The sequence below is a fragment of the Bos grunniens genome, chromosome 5, assembly GCF_055505025.1.
Source record: "Bos grunniens cultivar Pamir isolate PY7600 chromosome 5, Bosgru_T2T1.0, whole genome shotgun sequence".
NCBI lineage: Eukaryota > Metazoa > Chordata > Mammalia > Artiodactyla > Bovidae > Bos > Bos grunniens.
Genome location: NC_141169.1, coordinates 16,695,916 through 16,718,035, shown reverse-complemented (window position 1 = coordinate 16,718,035; position 22,120 = coordinate 16,695,916). Strand labels below are relative to the sequence as shown.

At 38.8% G+C, this 22,120-nt stretch overlaps 1 protein-coding gene across 4 annotated transcripts in view; it reads left to right on the top strand.

Annotated features, from left to right (window-relative positions):
• Window positions 1–22,120, top strand: part of MGAT4C (MGAT4 family member C) — an 874,849-nt gene that overhangs the window by 589,212 nt on the left and 263,517 nt on the right. The window contains exon 2 of one of the 4 annotated variants that reach the window (XR_015164776.1): window positions 2,978–3,242. The exons of the other annotated variants lie outside the window; for them this stretch is intronic. The gene's annotated coding sequence lies outside the window, so the exon portion shown is untranslated. Of the gene's footprint in view, window positions 1–2,977; window positions 3,243–22,120 lie in introns of those variants that run through there. 4 annotated transcript variants of the gene reach the window in all.

The window sequence follows — 22,120 nt, the reverse complement described above, 5'->3', positions numbered from 1 at the left end:
TTACAGCTGTTGAATTACTATGGCCATAGGTTATTAAATCTGACAGGAATCCTGAATAATCAAATACAATAAAAGCTTTTAATTGAGAATTTTCATATGCTACCAAATGAAGAATTCAGAAAACTTGTAAGTCCTCAAATATTGTCTATTATCACAGTAGAAAGCAGTAGACTATTGTTATCTTAGAGTGGAATGATATTTATGAGATGAAGACACAGAAAAGTGTAAATAGCTGTTATTTACTAGAAGATGTTGTCTTATTTTAATAGCATCTCCACTTCTTCTAGGGTAATAAAACTTTTGAATAATGACTTGTCCATCAAGCTGTGACACGTTCATGTTTTTCAGATTTATTTTTACTCTTCTTTAACATAGAATATTTCTGCCTGTGCAAACCAGTAATTGGGACAATTAGACATCGGAGTTTGGAGATGCTCAGTTTGTGCTTGGAGACAGCAGGGACTTCTCAGCTATGTCACACTTCTCTCTCTTCCACCAGCCCAGTCCTGTTTGTCAGTGCTTGACATTACTGTTGTTCGACTTGTCTCCTTCAGTCAATTCAGGTCTGAACAAAACTGAGTTTATAGAAAGTGTCAGACATGTATTAATGGAATCTAAAGAACTGAGATTGTTGTCTCAGTCAGGACAATTTATAATCAACCAAACCTCAAATGCTTAAAAGCATGATCTGGGGTTAATTTTTTTACAGGGAGATTTATGTTGGCCTACTCCATAAATTTCAAAAATCTAAAACTGGGAGTCCAAAAGTTTTGATAGGATGAACTTGAAAGCCTGATCCACAGCTTCAAAATGATTTTTTTTTTTTTTTTGCCATTAAGTACTTCAAAGCGGAGTTGAGTAACTCAGAGGTATTGACTGTCTTTTTCACAGGTGATCAATCTTGAGTAAGGTAAAGCATTTGTTTCCTAACACTTAATTCTCCAAAAATCTATTTATATCATCTGTCAACAATGGAGAAAATCTTAGCCAATTAACAGTCTACACATTTAAAATTGTATTTTCTGCTGTGTATAAATGCTTTCCTCAGTGGTATAGTCTCTAATCACAAATGCACTGCTTTGGTAGTGATTACAGTTTTTAAATTGTTTATCTCTTTGTTTTCCTTTGAACAACTACATACAATATGAATATACCTGATATGATACCTGGATGGTAGATTTCATTGACAGAAAGTTTTTGATTTTAATTTTTTTTTTAATAGAGGACATCAAGGGGATTCTAGCGATTTTCCATGCCACAAATCCCTAGGAAGAATTCTTAGTGCAGGGCAACGTAGGTGAAAGAGGCATGTGCTACATGTATCCCTATGTTAGTTGCCTCCTTTCTGATACATATGTTTTTATCTGAGTTGTTATCATCTTGTATCATTTTGCATTTTCCTTCTCCATATTATCTTATCCAATTTTTGTAAATTGTGTAGCAAGTGAATGTTACTAAGTGACAGGTTTTACTAATTTTAAGAAGAGATGGAGAAAGTGCACAATGATAAAAAGATTCCTAATATTCCCTTCTGAAGTTCTTTGCATTTCCAACAGGCTGAGGGTGATATATTGATTTCTTTTCAAAAGTGTTCCTCATATTATTACTTATTCCGTAATAACATTTTTGCCTCTTAAACACCTTAATCTTCTCCTACAACTTGATTTATATAAGCACCTTTATTAGTGTCTTTAAATTACTGAATGCATGTTACCATTTAGTTTTCTACTTTCTCAGTTGAAGTATTTGTAAATGTGATGAATTCTTGACACTTGCCTTAACAATGTGAAATTCTGGACTTGCATGGCCAACTCTTTAGTGAAAAGCATAATTTTGTAACCACAATGTCATCTTAGTGTAGGCTTATATTAGTATGTGAATGTATGGATATTTAGGTGTCTACATTGCATGCATAAACATAATTCTTACAAGTACTTTAAAATTGTAACAGTTGTTTATATAGATATACTATCATTTGTTCTTAACATTTGATATATGATAATGTTATTGATACTATGGTACTAAGGAAACAGAGACTAACAGGTTTTAACTTATTGCCAGGATCACCTAGTCAGTACATCAATATATGAAGAAGACGCAGAAATAGATTTTCAAATTTTAATGCCCCCAATCAATCAGTATCTTTTTCCTCTCTCTCTCCCTTCCTCTTTCCCTCCCTCCCACCATGTATCTGGCTATCTAACTAGTCTACTACTAGTTTTATTTTATTGTCTACCCTATGATATGTACTCTTTAGGTGCTTGGGATTTATTTAGAATTGAACAATATAAAAGACCATTGCTCTTGTTCATGTTTATGTTTTTCTGTCTGGCAAGCTCTACTGTTTTAAATTACTAAAAATATAGAGTGTATTTCAAGGTGTGGCTGAAAAAAAAAAAAAAAACACAGAGAACTTGCTAGGAAACAGAAAACATGAATTAAAGGATGGGCTTATTTGCACTTCTTATGTATCTATGTATCTTTAAGTTTGCAGGTATGTTCTAACCTAAACTAGATTTGCAAAACTCTAGATATTTTGAAAATGTCTGTTAGTCATTTTATAACTTATATTTTATTCTGAATGTGATCAATGCAACTTTACAAAAATAAAATGCTTAAATTACAATAGATTACCCAAAGAGCATTTTAAAACAAAATTATCTTGTACTGCAGAGCATATTCAAGCACTCTAACTTTGTATTTATCCTCTATAATAAAGTTGCTGAGGGTTATAATGTATTGAGTTTACAGTTGTTTGGCTTTAGAGTTTAGATAGTATAAGTAGAGTGAGAAATTGGTGAATTTTGTCTTTCTTTTTATTAAAAAAGTTAACAATATCTTCCAAATGATGAATAAAGCAAAATAGAGATAATCTGAAAATTAGCACCCATTTTTCAGTAGTTTGGCATATATTAATTCTAGTTCCTAGGGCAGTTGAACTAAAGTAAGATTTACTACCCATTGAATTTATTTACAGATGCCCAGTGATTTAAAAGAAAAAAAAAAAGAGGGAGAGAGAAGCCTGAAATCTAGCCTCCTCAAAGAAAATCAATCTGCACACAGAACCTACCAATTGAAGATAAACCACTTTTAGATGGTATCATTTAATTAGCCAGTGAAGAGTCTATCTAGTGACATACACATAAATTGTAAAATAACTCCAAGTTGCCTGCATGAACTTGATTTAGTACAATTTTTTTGTGTTTGTTAATATTGGATAATAATAAAATTATATCACTGAACTGAACTTAGTCCTTTTGCTAATGTGCATTTGAAATGGGCAGAATGAGGGAGTAAAATTAGAATGTAATAATAGTATGCATTAGCTAAATTCAAGAGATATTAAGCCATACGTGTTTTGCCAAGACAGTGGGCCTTGAATTTAGCTAATTTTATCTAATAATATTCCAGAATTAGTTTTGATAACATTTTTGATAAATAAAATGTAAACTGACATCCAAGTGGGTGTTTTAAGTGTAAGAAGGGTCTACTAAAAGCAGAAGATTGTTTTGTAGTACTGAGTATAAGGAGTTTGGTTACAGTCTTCATTCGGAAGTGCCCCTCTGCCCTTATGCCATGGCACACTGTAACTCAGAGGTGTACTGTAGCATTTGAATCAGTGTGAAAAAGTATTTTTCCTAAACTGGAGTATACATATTAGTACTGCCAACTCAGAACTGTGTGAAATTTATAATGTGAAGTAAAACATGGTAAAATCTGCTGTAATTGATCAAGAGGCATGATGGAAAGTTCAGTTCCAGCAACTGTTCTCAATTTTAAGTGCGTGAGAGACTATGAATGGATGAGCAAATAGTTCGGCTTAGCAGATAATAGCAGATGTTCTTAAAGATAATTTTTGTTTGTTTCTGTATTAGTTTTGCAAGCACTGTGGTAAAAGTATGGTTTCTGGGACCAGACTACCTGAGTATTAATACAGTGTCTTGCTTCCCCTCTTTCAGGCCTCGGTTTCTACCTATAAAAACTGAGGGAAAAAGAATTATCCACCCTCATAGGGTTGGTGAGAAAATTTTGTGAGCAAATCTTATGAGCACTGGGAACAGTGTCTGGCATATGGTATGTTTCTAATCAGTGTCACCTCCTTTTAGGATTTTTATCATTACTGACTTGTTTAGTATTGTGTGTGTGTTTATGTGTGTGTGTGTGCGTGCAGTCATGTTTTAGTTAAATTAGGAGTTTCATTAAAAACCAATTTTACAAACAAAAATCTCTGGTATAGCACAAATGGAAAAACTTTGGGAACTATTCCTTCTAATGACTGTTTAAAACTTGATACTGATCTCAGAGGACTTTAGTGCTAAATGGATAACCTTATCCACCTGCAATGTGGGAGATCTGGGTTGGACCCCTGGATTGGGAGGATCTCCTGGAGGAGGGCATGGCAACCCACTCCAGTGTTCTTGCCTGGAGAATCCCCATGGACAGAGGAGCTTGGTGGGCTACAGTCCATGGAGTTGCAAAAAGTCGGACATGACGGAGCAACCAAGCACATAGCCTTATCACTTATTATACATGAGATTTTTGATATGTCTTAGATTTCACATTTTTAATAAAAATGAATTAAATAAAAATGTATTAAATAACATTTAGGAGATTTTTCCTTGCCTGGAGAATCCCAGGGACGAGGGAGCCTGATGGGCTGTCGTCTACGGGGTCGCACAGAGTCAGACACGACTGAAGTTACTTAGCAGCAGCAGGAGGTTTCTCTAACTTTAAAATTGCATGATATGGGATGTTGCCTGTGTGTACATACACACACACATATATATGTATAAACGTTCCTATGTGTATTTAACATAAATGAAAAATCCTATAGATTTACATTTTGCTTTATTTGCCTTTAACTTTTTAATTTTATTATTTGTTGTGAGTTGGTTAGAGTTTGAAACTTGTAATTATAAAACGTTTATTTATTCTGATATTTGTGGAGGTCAGCACTCTCCTTTACAACAGCTCATGCTCTCACTTGGGTGATGGAGTGGTGATAGAATAAGGCTAAAGTCCTTTTCTAGCTCATGCCGTTCTGAATCCCTAACACCCTGAAAGGCAAACTAAGTGTGTTTTGATTTGTAAAGTCTCTCCGTGTGTTATGTGTGTGTGTAGATGTTTTGCTTTATTTTAGTGGAATGTGCCTAAACTTACATTAAGAGAGATACAGACAGAAAAAGATAAAAATTATTAATTTCTCTTCAGTTCACAATTTTGTAGAATCAAGGTGTTAATATATCAGTAAAACATTTTTTAAAAACCCAGTCATTTTACTAAGGTATTTTTGTTCCTTTACTTCTAAATGCTCTGGGTTATTCCATAAATTCTCTGAAGCATAGACACACAACTATTGAACACCTATTACTTGCCAACAATGAACAAACCACTACCAGTGCTCTGAAAGGGCGCATGGTCTAGAGATCAACATGTAATTGAATATAAATAATTACAATATATTGTGATAGTAGAGATAAGTACAGAGTGCTGAGAGAAAATAGACAAGAAGTGACTTATTCTATTAATACCTGGAAAAAAAAATAAAAACTTTTCCAAAAGAAGCTATTATTTTAGGTGACTTTTAAAAAATGAGTAAAGCATTTTCCAGGTGGAGATCATCAAAGGCTATTTCATACAGAGGGGCCTCCAGTAAGGATGGCATCCCCTCCTGTGGGAGGAGAAAGCACAGTGTATTCAGATAAGGACCAGTGTTTGGAATGACTGGAGGCAGGGACCAGGAGAAGCTAATTAGCAACTAATTATCAGAACAAATGCTGGTTGTAAAAAACCAATAGGGACAACCTGGTCATAACTGCGTAAGTACAAGTCTTGGCCTGAAGGTTAAACTGAGTTTTTTAAAAAACTTAAATACTGTAGAAAGTCTATGATGAGATAGATCATCATAGATAGTGGTTTTGAATAAACATTCCTGGAGAAGGGAATGGCAACCTACTACAGTATTCTTGCCTGGAGAAATCCATGGAGAGAGGGACCTGGTGGGTAAAGAGCTGGGCACAATAGAGTGACTAAATGCTTTATGCTGGAATGCTTTCTAAAAGAAACTGGAAGCAAAATTACCTTGGGATTATTTAAAACAGTCTGACCCATCAAAGGAGAAGAAAGGGCAAAAGAATCTACTTCATTAAATTTTAAATTGCATTATTAGATTCTCCATTCTATTAATTTATTTTAAAGTATGAATGATATCAAGTAGGGTGACTAATTACATAAAAATAGTGAAGAGGGTCACACGAAACAACAATGAAAAGTGTATCAGAGTTTTGGAAAGATTCCCTGAGTTACTCTTGATGATACTGATCAAACATCAGCTAAAGATAGAAAATGTCTGATCCTAAATGACCCAGTGTTTCCATAACTGGCTAGCTCTAAGGTCAGGGGGAATGGACTTTCTCTTATCTGATGACTCAATTCATTGTACTTATTTTTACATTACTGAACATTAAATAAAAGCTATTTGTTTTTCAATTATTTTAAAGGAAAAAAATGAAACATTATTTCATTCCCTTCTTGATATGATTTGCTGCTGCTGCTGCTAAGTCGCTTCAGTCGTGTCTGACTCTGTGCGACCCCAGAGATGGCAGCCCAACAGGCTCCCCCATCCCTGGGATTCTCCAGGCAAGAACACTGGAGTGGGTTGCCATTTCCTTCTCCAATGCATGAAAATGAAAAGTAAAAGTGAAGTCGCTCAGTCGTGTCCGACTCCCAGCAACCCCATGGACTGGTGGCATGTAATTTATATTAAGGGCTTCCCTAGTGTCTCAGCTGTAAGGAATCCGCCTGCCAAAGCAGAAGATGCAGGTTAGATCCCTGGGTTGGGAAGATCCCTGGTGAAGGCAATGACAACCCACTCCAGTACTCTTGCCTGAGAAATCCCATGGACAGAGGAACGTAGCAGGCTACATGAGGTCACAAAAGAACTGGACATGACTTAGTGAATTAAACAGCAGCAGCACCAATGAAGCCATTAGAGAAGTGGCGATCCAGGAAAGAAAATATTTTAGGGAAAGTGAAAAATAAATAACAAAAGGATCCACTAGCACACAGGATTGTGCTAGTTAATCATAGGGAATGTGACAACTAAGGTTCCTCTTCATGTACTGAATTCCTACTCATCATTCAAATTACAATGAAAGAAATACACTGTTAAAGTAATCCTCCTTGAGTTCCTTGACCAGGTCAAATTTTCCCATTATAGGCTTTTAAGAAGAATATTTAATATTTGCAAGAGTTGCAGGATTTTTTGATTAATAAAAATTTTTAATTCCAATCTTCCCAACTAGACTAAATTTTCATGAAAATGACGGCTGATCCTGTTTTGAGTCATCACTGAATCTCCCTCATCTAGCATAATGTCTAATGTAAGGATAGCCACTAAATAAAAAGTATAGGCACTTAGAAGATGGAAAAAAAAAAGAATAGTACTTTTTCCGAGATAAAAACAAAGGTGCCGAGATACTAGTGGATCTTAATAGTAAACAGGAAAGTTGAATGGACTTTCTGAGAGTATTAAAATACTGGATTGGCCAAAACTCATTCTGTTTACCCTGTTACATATTACAAAAAACTTGAACAAACTTTTTGGCTAACCCAATACTTGCTCATCTCTGCAGCCTCTTCATCACTGATGTGTGGATGACTTATAAGTGGTACACTTGAGCTGCATGTCAAACAACAAAAATACTATCAATGTCTACTTGTAAATTGTGATATAAATATAGCAAAAGTCCTTTGGAATACAGATATTTGTATACAGATACAGATATGAGGAAATGTAGACCCTGCAAAGGTTATAGAAATTGAGTAACCATATGTACAACTTGTACCAGGTATAACTGGTTTTACTGAAACTAGAAAAAAGTGTAATTGAGAATGTTCTGGCCAACCATAGGAAAGACAGCAGAAAGGCTCAAAATACAGGATAAAAGGAAATTGTACTTTAAATTGAAGAGAAGGTCACTGGTGGCCTTAAAGAAAGTAGTTTGAGATGGTAGGCAGCAAAGAAATTGATTGTTACGAATTGAAGTCATGTTCAAGCAATTTAGAAATGAAAAGGAATGAAGACCTGCTAGACAGAACTGTCAAATAATGACTTCTTCCTAAATGGAAAAAATTTATTCCATGGGTAGATGTGTGAAATATTAAGTAACATTTACCCTTTTAAACTGGTCTTCATAACTTGTACCAAACATATTCATAAAAAATAACTACATGTTGTACACCTTTGTTATTATATTTAAGACATCATCATGGTTTAAAAAAAAAAGGACAACAGCATATCCAAAATGTAGAAAATTGTGGTGATTATTTACTCAGAAGTTAATTTATTCTCATAAAAAATTGTTTTAATTGAAGCTTTCTGTAAGCATCTTTATAGACAATAAGTAGCTCTTGCTTTGTAAGTAAATGCATGAATAAACCTCCTGACAGTAAGACCTGAACCCTCCAGTACGGCAAAAAATATTCCAAAAAAAAAAAAAAATCAAGCTGCACCAAGAAATATCTACAACCTGCTATATAGAAGAGCTCTCATACCATAAAAGGTTGGAGAAATTAGCTGAAACACAAAAGAGAGAAAGATATGTGGTGGATATTAGTTCAAAAATCTGTATGATTAGAGAATAAGATGAATGTAAAATAAATGTAAATACATAGAAAATTTTATATTTTGATATATGCAAAAATACACATTTAGCATTAGAAAATTTTATTTTCAAAGTTGGCCACACATTGAACTATTTATTCTGGTATCTCTGCAATGATTATAGAAATCTTAAAAAGAGATTTGTGATTTGCCTAGGAAAAAACCATTTTGCTTAATTTACTTGTTCTTGTGATTTGGGGAAAGGTCAGGGTATCTTTAAATATTCTAGTTAGGAGAGAAATGAGATTTTTCCTCTTTCCAAAATAGTCTCGAAAAGAAAGTAATAGAATTTGACTACTAACTCTAGCAACCTACAGGAGAGGAGGATGTGCTGCCCCAGATTCAGAGAACAGCGAGGTCAAAAAAGGGTTTTGAAATTGGAAAAGTCCACAGTACTATGCCTAGGCAAAACCATGGCCACCTCAGTGTAAATAGATGTTCTCTCGGTGTTGTTCTGTAGTTAGACTAGACTCCAGAAAATCTAGAAGCAATCTGAGGATTCTTGTGAAATCAAAAATAGGACAAGTCCAAAAAAAAAAAAAGGCAAAACATGGTGTCTGAGGTCAGAGAAGTGGGAATCTAGGCAAGATGACTGACTTCAGAGACAAGATTCTTATTTTCAAAAAGTCTAGGGAAGCAGCCTCATGGTGGAAACCTGGCTTGCTAACAAGGGACCTTAGAACTGGGAAAGGGCTGACTTGTCCCCACTTATAAGCAAAAACTCAAGGACTGGGTGGAGGTGCTGAGGTCAGAGAAATTCTAGAATCTGGGGTGGATTTGAACCTATAGTTTGGCTAGGTGGCTCCATCAGTGAAGAATAGAGGCTTGACTTGAAGCCCCATTATTTGGTCTATTCATTTGAGCTACTGACTAGGGCATGAAAGCCAAGGGTTAAAACTGTGTGGGCTGTGAAGCCAGTCAGGTATGCATTAATTTCTGGCTTCACCATTTACCAATGGTACAGTCATGGCCAAAGCATGTCACCTCTCTTCTTCTCAGTCGTCTCATCTGAGGAACACTGTGGGGATCATATGAAATATTATATAACATTCATTTAGCACAATAATGGTATTCAGTTCTTGCTGGATAACTACTGTACTTTATTTTTATGCAAACTCTACCCATCAGTTCCATTGCTCTTCAAACACACCTCTGGTTTAGGTACATATTCCATCTACTTGGAGCACTCTGTTGTCAATTCCTCTTCATCCTTCATGTCTCAGTTCAGATGTCATTACTGGCAAAGTAGAGAGATTCCTTAAGTCTCTTTTGCAATGGGGAGGCATCTCTCTTTTGTGCTCAGACAGCACCTGTACTTTCCCTAGCATGTATTTTCATTGCCATTTCCTTCTCTGTATCTCCCATATCTCCCATTAGACTCAAAACTCCATGTTTGGGGATTTCATATGTTTTATCTGGGACTTCCCTTGTGGCTCAGCTGATAAAGAATCCACCTGCAATGCGGGAGACCTGGGTTCAGTCTCTGGGTTGGGAAGACCCACTGGAGAAGAGAACGGCTACCCACTCCAGAATTCTGGCCTGGAGAATTCCACGGACTGTATAGTCCATTGGGTCACAAAGAGTCAGACACAAATGAGAGACTTTCACTTTTCCTGGTAGCTCAGCTGGTAAAGAATCCACCTGCAGTGCAGGAGACCCCAGTTCAATTCCTCAGTTGGGTAGATCTCCTGGAGAAAGGATAGGCTACCCACTCCAGTATTTCTTGGGCTTCCTTGGTGGCTCAGACAGTAAGGAGTCCTTATGCACTGTGGGAGACCTGGGTTCCATCCTTGGGTCAGGAAGATCCCCTGGAAGAGGGCATGACAACCCACTCCAGTATTTTTGCCTGGAGAATCCCCATGGACAGAAGAGCCTGAGAGTGCAAAGAGTCGGACGCAACTGAGTGACTAAGCACACTACAGCGTGTTTTATCCACTGCTGTTTCAGCAGTGCTGACATACAGTAGATCATTAAATGGTGATTAAATGAATAGATGATGAAAGACCCCAGACTTAGATCCCTTAGGAGAGCCATAATCTGAAAGGAGTTTTCGATTATACTTTAATTTAGGGGCTGGTAACTGGAGAATAGAACTAGAAGATCTGAGGTCCCTCAGAAGGTTGCAGTGGGACTCACTCCTGTTAATCCTTGGCCCTCTCAAGATGAAACCTTGAGGTATTGTGCACAGCCCAAAAGCTGCTGTGTCAATCACCATCTTCCTCTTTCTAGTTGGTGTAAACATGCCTGAGAACCGGTCAATGAAGAACAGCCCAACTTCAATCAGAGCAAAGCATTCTGGGAAGTGCTCTATGGATGCTTCTATTTGTGGGCATGTGGGCACACCCTGTGCAACCCACTGCTCTTCTGAGTATTCAGAAGCTCTCCTCTTACATTTATTTTATTTGTATTAACTTATTTGACTGTGAAAAAAAAATGTTTAAACTCTACCAGCAGTGCTACCTACTGGAATCAGTTTGGGAACTTGAAGAATGCATGCAGAGCCCTGAAGAGCTGCAAATAGAAGTCACAGGGACTAAGCTAGGCTATGGTCCTCTTTTCTTCTCCTTGGGTTATGTTCTCACTGCTCTGCAGGAATGTAGTCATCTTTTAATGCTCTGTGACAAATTACCCCCAACCCTAGATGCTAACAGGCTTCCTAGGTGGCGCTAGTGGTAAAGAACCTGCCTTCCAATGCTGGAGATGTTAGGTGGGTTTGATCCCTTAGTCAGAAAAATCCCATGGAAGGGATTTGCATGGCAACCCACTCCAGTATTCTTGCCTGGAAAATCCCATGGACAGAGGAGTCTGGTGCGTTAGAGTCCATAGTTTAAGGAAGAGTCAGACACAACTGAAGCAACTTAGCACACTTGCACTCACGCATATAGATGCCTAAAACAATAGATATTATCGCACAGGTTCAGTGGGTCAGTGATACAGGCACAGCTTAAACAAATCCTTTGCTCAGTCTTAAGAGGCTGCAATAAAGGTGTAGCCATGTGCTTTTCTGGAGTTTGGTTTCTGTTTCAGGCCCAGGTGGTTGCTGGCAGAATTTAGTTCCTCGTGGCTGTAGAATTGAGGTCCTTATTTATTTTCTTGCTGGCTGTCAGCTGGGAGCCACTCTCAGCTCCTACAGCTGCCTGAGTCCCTTGCTAAGAGGCTGTCTCGACAAGGCTGCTAAGTTTCCCAAAACAGCAGGGGAGTCTTTGCTAAAGTCTGCTAAGATGGAGTCTTATGTAACAATATAACTGTAGGCATAACACCCTATCACTTTTGCCATAGTCTATTGGCCATGAGTCAGTCACAGGTTATGCCCATACTCAAGTGGAGGGAATTATACAAGGATGTGACTCTTTGAGGGTCACCGTTGAGGGTCACCTTGGGATGTGTCCACCACAGGGAGCAATCACAGAATATTCTGAGACCTCTATGTGACTGTGAGCCACCATTATCTAACCCCTTAAAGACTTTCTACAAAACTCTCTAAACTTACAAAGGGCCAGGCTCACAGGAAAGGGCTAATTTTGAGCAAGAAGGTGGACCAGTAATCAAGAGAAAGTGATCATAAGAGCCAGAAAAATGGCCAATTGCCTCCTCCTGATTCGCTCAAGAAGGAAAAAGTGTAGCAACATGTACTTAACCATGGGTCTGGGAGCTAGGGCAATCGCTGTTGTGTTTGACTGTCATTAGACATTTTACATTCAGATCAGATCAGATCAGATCAGTCGCTCAGTCCTGTCCGACTCTTGCGACCTCATGATTTGCAGCACGCCAGGCCTCCCTGTCCATCACCAACTCCCAGAATTCATTAAAACTCAGGTCCATCGAGTCAGTGATGCCATCCAGCCATCTCATCCTCTGTCGTCCCCTTCTCCTCCTGCCCCCAATCCCTCCCAGCATCAGAGTCTTTTCCAATGAGTCAACTCTTTGCATGAGGTGGCCAAAGTACTCGAGTTTCAGCTTTAGCATCATTCCTTCCAAAGAAATTCCAGGGCTGATCTCCTTCAGAATGGACTAGTTGGATCTCCTTGCAGTCCAAGGGACTCTCAAGAGTCTTCTCCAACACCACAGTTCAAAAGCATCAATTCTTCAGTGCTCAGCCTTCTTCACAGTCCAACTCTCACATCCATACATGACCACAAGAAAAACCATAGCCTTGACTAAACGAACCTTTGTTGGCAAAGTAATGTCTCTGACATTTTACATTAGGGATTCATATTTTCAACGCATTATGAAGAGGACAGTTGAGCGTCACATGGCCAATGTCCTTACTTGGGGCCACCACTATTGTTTCTCTGCTTATTAAAAATTGGGGCTTCCCTCATAGCTCAGTTGGTAGAGAATCCACCTGCGATGCAGGGGACCCCAGTTTGATTCCTGGGTTGGGAAGATCCGCTGGAGAAGGGATAGGCTACCCACTCCAGTATTCTGGCCTGGAGAATTCCACGGACTGTATAGTCCACTGGGTCACAAAGAGTCAGACACAACTGAGCGACTCTCACTTCAAAGCAAAATACCTGAGTATTTCCAGTTCCTGGGCTCCTTTCGCAGCTAGAGTCAGTTTTCCTCCTCCTGCTTTGCTGAAAGCTCTGAGGGGCCAGCAAAACCCTTAAGAAGCTGGGAAGGGTATGTGTATGTGTGTGTGTGTTGAGCGGGGGTGACTGCCTTTCATAAGCCATTGCTGAGGTATGTGTTAGTCTCTCTGTCATGTCCAACTTTTTGCAACCCCGTGAACTGTAGCCCACCAGGCTCCTCTGTCCATGGAATTCTCCAGGCAAGAATACTGGAGTGGGTTGCCATTCCCTTCTCCAGGGGATCTTCCTAACCCAGTGATCGAACCCAGGTCTCCCACATTTCAGGCGGATTCTTTACTATCTGAACCACCAAGCAGTTGCACACAACTGGGATTTGTTGGCACAGCTCAACTTTCAGCAGTCCCCTTCCACTTTTCTTCATCATTTATTCTTTCTATATGCCTTGAAATATCCTAATACTTTATTCTATTTTCCCTGACAATAAAACCAAATCAGTAAAGGCCCTTGAAATTTCAAGTCCTAAAATCAAGTGTCCTGATATACAGAAACTACAGGATTGAAAAAGAAGTCACTACATGTGGAACACACAGGAAGAGAAATAGTGGAAATGATAGCAACTTTTGAGAATCTAAGAAGACAATCAGGGCTTCACTCAACCATTTAAAATAGAGAAATAATGCAGTTTGAGATGAAAGAGAAGTTGAACCTGCAGCAGCATCAGTGGTTGGCAAAGACAGCTTTGGGAGTACTGTGTTTTTTGCATTTATCTCGCAGACTCCTGTAATGAGAGGGGCTTTGCCACATATTCTCTAAAGTTCAGCTGAATGGTTGCATTGCCCTGATCACCTGGGACAGTTCACAGCGTAAAGAGGAACAGGCCTAACTGAAGCTTGAAGCCCTGGAGAAAACGTAAATTTCACTCAGTGATCTTTAAATGCTCTTCCTAGGGTCTTGCTGCTGCCGCCGCCAAGTCACTTCAGTCATGTCTGACTCTGTGCGACCCCATAGACGGCAGACTACCAGGCTCCCCCGTCCCTGGGATTCTCCAGGCAAGAACACTGGAGTGGGTTGCTATTTCCTTCTCCAATGCATGAAAGTGAAAAGTGATAGTGAAGTCGCTCAGTCAGTCCAACCCTCAGTGACCCCATGGACTGCAGCCTTCCAGGCTCCTCCATCCATAGGATTTTCCAGGCAGGAGTACTGGAGTGGGGTGCCATTGCCTTCTCCCTCCTAGGATCTTAGGAAGCTGTAAAACACTCAGTCAAAGGGAGATACCTGGGTGATTTGGTGGGCTAGTAAAGAGAAGAGGGTGGGCTTTGAAGTCAAAATAACTTCTGAGACACTGGGAGGCCAACATCAGTAACATGAACGGTTTCAATTTCTTCTTGTCCCTCAGTCTCAGGTGATGTGAGGGCCGGATGGCCCACGCATGTTCAGTAGGACCAGACCGATTAGTACGGTTAGTCAGACTGAAGTGAAATGTCTGTCAGCACATCAGAACAGGCTGGGTGGCCATGTGGGGAGACACCTGCCGTGAAGACTGGGGAAGGTTCACTTGGCATTTGGGTGACACTTCGTTGAGCACTTCCTCACATACAGCGGTCAAGCTAGTCTAGGATCTGAGACCAGCCGTGGCTCAACTGCCACTGAAGATTCATGGCTGCTTTTCACTGCCTCTTCCTCTTGGGAAGGATAGTTCTGGCCTAGAGGAGGTAAGGGATGGTCTTCCTAGACTTTCACGAGTCAAATCTTGACTCAGTCTGGTTACTATGAGGACCAATGTAACTAAGCACAGTAATAATTATAAGCTATTTAATGAAGTAAGAATTTATGAGTCCATATCAATAATAAATAGATAATAAATAAATAGGGGAAGAGGTATAGCCTTTATTTACATTATATTCGGAGGACCAACTAGGAAATGGAAAGAGTGGAAGTTGCAAAATTGTCATTTTGCTTCTAAAATAGTAACAATTGGATTGAATAAATCACAGGTGCTGTATCTGGGGTGGGGGGTTTGATGTGAAGCAGAATATCTGAATAGCTGTAAAATGGCTCATAGAGACTGTTTCTCAGTTGAAAGGAAGAACAAAAAGAATGATTACAGTGGAAAATCAGGCAACACCTTGACTGTTGTTTTAATTTTCAAAATTAACATCACCAGTGAAAGACAGGTGGCTATTAGGCATCCCCAGATTTGATTCCCAGAAATGAACGAATTTACCTATGTATTATTTTTGCCTGGGATCATCAATCTAAAGCTAATCAGGAAACATCAGACAAATCCAAAATGAGAAACATTCAAATAACTAAGAGACATTGAGGTTTTTATTTCTCAAAACTACCAATGTCATGACAATCAGAAAGGTACTGACATGATTCAGAGTAAGGCAGGCTGAAGAGATACAATATTTAAATGCAGTCCCCCATCCTAGACTAATGAATATTTTTTGGTCCAAATACTTTTGTAATGTGGACACTTATTATTTAAAGTATTATATCAGTATTGTGCTGTGTGCTAAGTCACTTCAGTTGTGTCTGACTCTTTGTAACACCATGGACTGCAGCCCACCAGGCTCCTATGTCCATGGAATCCTCCAAGAAAGAATACTGGAATGGGTTGCCATGCCCTCCTCCAGGGGATCTTGAAAACCCAAGGACTGAACCCTTGTCCCTTACATCTCTAGCACTGGCTAGCAGTTTCTTTACCACTAGTGCCACTTGGGAAACCACATTAGTATTAAATTTTCTTAACTGGAGAATTTTAGTGTGGTTATGTAAGAGAATATCATTCTTCTTAGGAATTAAAGATCAACATATTTAGGAGTAAAAGGCCATGGTATGTGGAATGTCCACATGATGAGAGAGAGAAAGAAAGAGAGGGATAAACAGAAGGAGAGATTAATCAAATAATAATCAGGGTAAAATGTTAGTAATATTTGAATCCAGGTTAAGAGGAGAGTGGAAAAGTTGGCTTAAAGCTCAACATTCAGAAAACGAAGATCATGGCATCTGGTCCCATCACTTCATGGGAAATAGATGGGGAAACAGTGGAAACAATGTCAGACTTTATTTTTTGGGGCTCCAAAATTACTACAGATGGTGATTGCAGCCATGAAATTAAAAGACACTTACTCCTTGGAAGGAAAGTTATGACCAACCTAGATAGCATATTCAAAAGCAGAGACATTACTTTGCCAACAAAGGTCCGTCTAGTCAAGGCTATGGTTTTTCCAGTGGTCATGTATGGATGTGAGAGTTGGACTGTGAAGAAAGCTGAGCACCGAAGAATTGATGCTTTTGAACTGTGGTGTTGGAGAAGACTCTTGAGAGTCCCTTGGACTACAAGGAGATCCAACCAGTCCATTCTAAAGGAGATCCGTCCTGGGTGTTCTTTGGAAAGAGTGATGCTAAAGCTGAAACTGCATTACTTTGGCCACCTCATGCGAAGAGTTGACTCATTGGAAAAGACCCTGATGCTTGGAAGGATTGGGGGCAGGAGGAGAAGGGGACGACAGAGGATGAGATGGCTGGATGGCATCACTGACTCAATGGACATGAGTTTTAGTGAACTCCGGGAGTTGGTGATGGACAGGGAGGCCTGGCATGCTGCAATTCATGGGATTGCAAAGAGTTGGACGTGACTGAGCGACTGAACTGAACTGAACTGAACTAAGAGTATTTTGATGTTCTTTATATTATTTTTATTCCTGCATTGTTGTTGTTGTTCAGTCATTAAGTCATGTTCAACTCTTTGCACATGAGTTGAACATGACTCATGGAGTGCTGGACTGCAGCACTCCCGCCTTCCCTGTCCTTCAGTATCCCCCAGAGTTTGCTCAAATTCATGTCCACTGAGTCGGTGATGCCATCCAACCATCTCATCCTCTGTCACCACCTTCTCCTCCTGCCCTCAACCTTTCCTAGCATCAGTCTTTCTCAGTGAGTTGGTTCTTCACATCAGGTGGCCAAAGGATTGAAGCTTCAGCTTTAGCATCAGTCCTTCCAATGAATATTTGGGGTTGATTTCCAGTAGGATTGATTGGTTTGATCTTGCAGTCCAAGTGACTCAGGAGTCTTTTCCAACACCACAATTCAAAAGCATCAATTCTTTGGCACTCAGCCTTCATTATAGTCCACCTCTCACATCCATACATGAACACTGGAAAAATGAGAGCTTTAACTATATGGACGTTTCTTGGCAAAGTGATGTCTTTGGTTTTTAATACACTGTTTAAGTTTGTCATAGCTTTTCTTCCAAGGAGTCAGCGTCTTTTAACTTTATGGCTACCCTTTAAAAATTTTTTTCGTTGTACTGCATGACATGTGGGATCTTAATTCCCTGACCAGCGATTGAATCCCCCTGCATTGGGAGCACAAAGTCTTAACCACTGGACTGCCAGGGTAGTCCCTCTTGCTACTTTTTTAAAATACAAATTTAAAGTTATTTCCAAATGTAAAGTTCACAAATGAGTTATCCAATATATATTTCTAAGTTAAAAATATCTAGTATGTTGTATTTATTTGCTCTCTCATGTGTTCAAAATGAATATAAAGGCTAAGACACACACACTCTTTAATATGCATGAAAGTATCTGGAAACATACACATGACAAGGAAATGTTGTTGGTTTTTGCCTCTGGGTCAGGGAAGGTGTATCTGGAGAGGAGAAAGACCTAGTTTTTACCATATAACCCTTTTGTAATGTTGGAATTAAAAAAATACATGTACCTTTAAAATTGAAAGTGATAGCTTAATTTAATTCAGTTTAATATACGTTAACTGCTATGGACATGAGTCTAGGCCCTAGAAATATGGTGAAAGAGCTGCTTTTGAATCGTTTGACCTCCAGTAACACATGTTCTACTTGGAGAGACAAGGAGAAAATCTTTTAATCAATGAAGAAAGGGAGGAGAACTGAGATCCTGTTATTAAAACAAAATAAGGGGGAAAGAAGTACAGGACCGTGTTGTACATCTGGATCTCCCACTGTTTTAACTGCACCTCACCTGAAGCATTTATACTTTATTTTTTTCACTTTGTAAGAGATTAAGTAACATTTTCCCCACTGCTTTCTACATAAGGGTGTTCTAACTATTAATAAAATTATTTTTATGGAAATTCTTGAACTTCATTTGAGAAAGGTCTGAAATAAATACAAATAGGTAATAATATTAATGTCCATTAAAAAATACTTCTATGAAACATGCTCAAGTGTGGAAGGAAGGAAAAGAAGGAGAGAGGGAAGAGGAAAAGGAAAGAAAAGGGATATAAGCCTTCTTATATTAACTTCTTTAGACTTTTACCTGCTCTCTGAAATTTCTGTGTAATTTGGCATTTTATAGGAAATGTAGTCATGTTCCTTCCCTCACAGGCTTCCAAGAAAGCAGTTTTCATGTTTTCAAGGCCGGTTTTATTGAGACATACAGAAAGTGATGATTTTGGGACAATTACCTTGCAGTCATTCCACTGAGATTGAATCAAAGTTTGCCACGGTCTCTGACAACTGTTTTGGAACACATCCAGTTTAATAACATCGTTACTGTGGAACATTTCCTAAAGGAAAAAGACAAGAACATCAGCAGAATACCACTATATAAACACAAAGTTAAAAAGATAGTGTGTAGAAAGGATGTTAAGGGTCAACTTTTAAGACCACAAAAGCAATAAGTTTTAAGTTTGAAGTTGAAGCCTGGGACTTAGAGTTTTCTACGGTACCATATATTACTGCCTGTTTTGAATAATTTTTGAATGTTATTCTGATAACCGCAGAATGCATGAGGTCTGCTAGAAATGAACATTTTATATTTTTAACATTAATGCCATTTGCATAACACTTTTTTTCCCAAATGCTTTCACACTTATTATCTTACTTGGGAACCTCTGCTGCTTGTGCAATTGCATTTTCATTAAATCACATCCCCTCTCCAGTAACCTATTCTTTCCTTTTGTAAATGAAAAGTACACTTTAATTGTAATCATAAATAATTCTATGATTTATTATTCTGCTGGATACTATATTGATTATTGAATATAAAAAGTTTTAACAATTTGAGGATGGTATATGATTCAAATTTAAATATGGTACAAAGCAATGCCTATGCTGCCTAGGTTTTCTGGCACAATTAGAACTGTCCTTTCAGCAACACCTTTGTAACTGCTGACCCTGAAACCCTATAACGTGAATTCAGATAAATTCTATAACAGAAGGCACAGCATTCTACACATGATAATTTGCACAGTAATGCCTTTTTTATGTTTTGGTAAATGTGAAGATTTTAATAGAAAACATCAAATATTGTAGCAAAATAAGGAAATTATGAAAATGTATAAAACAGAACAATGTAACCCTCAAGACAGTTCTTTCAATCATAGATTATTCTTTTCAGATAGCTCCAAGCATCTCCTAAGTGTTCAGACCTTTGTATTACTTAGCTATGCAACATGTTGGCAGAAGACTATCTCACACTTTTCAGCATGAAAGAACCTGAAAGCTGATTGCTAGAAGCAACAGGAGTGGGCAGTATAATATGAGCAAATCTAGTCTATAGCCATGAGTCTAAGAAGCTGTGATTATCCTGATAAATAATTGCTAGAGATGGTTTCCCAACTAAGGAGTCTGCTCGTCTTCTGCCAGTACATCATACAGTTCAGTGACAGAGGCTGGAAACAAGGGGTCAGGGAAAAGGTGAAACTGGAGAAGTTGGTGAGGAACGGAGGAAATATTACGCCTTGTATGAACTTTGTGTTGTTATTCATATGGAGGAGGAAGTCACCAGAGTCTCAGCTTTATTAAAAGAGTGAACAATGTATGTTTATATTTTAGGGGGGGAAAGTCTTGTTTGATTCTCTGTTAATGAAATGAAAGTAGACAACTTTAGAACAGAGATGTCAGTCAAGTGTATATTAAGGGTTATTGAGGAAATAGATAATATGGCCTGAACCTCTGTGGCATGTGACTTCTGGCATATGGAAGAGAAGGAGATGAATTTGGGCAAGAAGGATCAAAAGAATGTGCATTGTTCAAGTGAACTGAAGTTCATGAGAAAGAGCTGTCCTGGGAATCATAAGAATATAAGTAAACCTGTGAAAATTGGTGAAATATCACAGTGATGTGAGAGGAGCCTTTTTTAAGCAGAAAAGAATTAAGGAATGGTCCTTAAAAAATATCAACACTTAGGAAAGGCAGAAGGAAATAAATAGCTCAAAGAATGAGACAAAAAAAAATCTAAGAGAAAAGTAAGACAAAAGGAGTTAAGAGAAAGAAATATTTCATGCAGGTGGGAGGAGGCAATAGTGCAAGTATAGTACTAGTTAATGTGAGGGGAAAATAATAAACTGACAAGTGTCCATCAGTTTTAGCAAAAAGGAGGTCATTGGTGACCTTGGGAATAGCAGATTTAGTGGAGAAGTGAGGGAAGAATGCAAATTAGCTTGGGTTTAGGAACGAACTAGAAGTAAATTGGGGGAGACAAAACTCAAGCTACTAATATGAAGAGAGAAGGAGAGGGCATTAAGTAGAGGGGACAACTGGTGTCGGCCAAGAACTCTGGACTGATGTATGTATTTGTCAAGAATTCTGATTTATTATCCAAGAACTGTCAGCACAAACTGGGACTTATGCTTACACTACTGTTTACCAGACACAGATTGGTACCTATTTTGCATTTAGAATGATACTTAAACCACAACAGCATGCTGACTCAGCAGAGTGATTCATACTTGATGGAAAGTTTCCCTCAAGTGTGCATGCAAAGTACAGTGTTAGGCATACAGTCATTCTTCAATAAGCATCTACATGACATGGCTAAAGGCCTGGGTCTATTAATCTTGAGTTGCCTATCACTTTGGGAAAATCAATTCACATCCTTAGTTTTCTTTACTTATAATTTTTCCCCCAAATGATGCTTCTATATCAATGTAACTGTTGGTTTTGAAATTGGCCCTCATACACAGAGGGCTAAGAGAGACTGAAGAAAGAGGTAGATCACTCCATATTGGTAGGTGGCAGTTTTAATAAGCAAGGGAACTTACTTACAAGGCTTATCTTGGGCAACCATAAGACAAAGAAATCTCCACACCCACCTGCTAATATCTTAAAAGTTTACATAGAAGACTTTACTGGGCTTTCCAGGTGGCTCAGTGGTGAAAAATCTGCCTGCCAATGCAGGAGTCCCAGGAGACAAGGGTTTTATCCCTGAGTTGGGAAGATCCCCTGGAGTAGGAAATGGCAATGCACTCCAGTATACGTGCCTGGAAAACTCCATGGATAGAGGAGCCTGACGGATTATAGTTCACAGGGTCACAAAGAGTTGGACACGACTGAGCAACTGAGCACTTGCATGCACGTGCACAAATGTCACAAATCTCACTCGAATGGCATCAACATCATAATACTCTCAAGGCTGCATCTTGGGCAGCTTCTAGTGGGGGAAAGAAAAGTGAATGCACACTCCAAGGCCAGGGGTGAGGATGAGGAGTCTGATTGTCTGGCTCCAGCTTGAGAGGCAACTGGCAGGCATGTCTTCTTGATAACCTCCTCCAACATTTTACCCCTTCTTGACCGACTTTTATGATTTAATGGGCCTCTGGCATGCAGCATGCCCTGAACTGTCAGCCTAGGGTTTAACTAGCATGGAGGTGGCTCAGCTTGGGGTGTATCTTACTATTTTGGAGACAGATGCCACAGCAAGTGTATGGACACGTGTAAGAGAAAACACATTCAGATAACGATTTTCAAAAGAAGTAAGTTTGTTTTGTTTTAACCAAGAGCCCCATGACCCAAACCACTGATTTACTAAGGTAGTGGTCAGATCACTCAAGGCATTTACTTGTGCTTTTATGTGATTTAATAAAGATGACACATGGGCCAACTGATTAGACATGAATACACAATGTTCTCTTTGGATAATGGTAGGTGTCT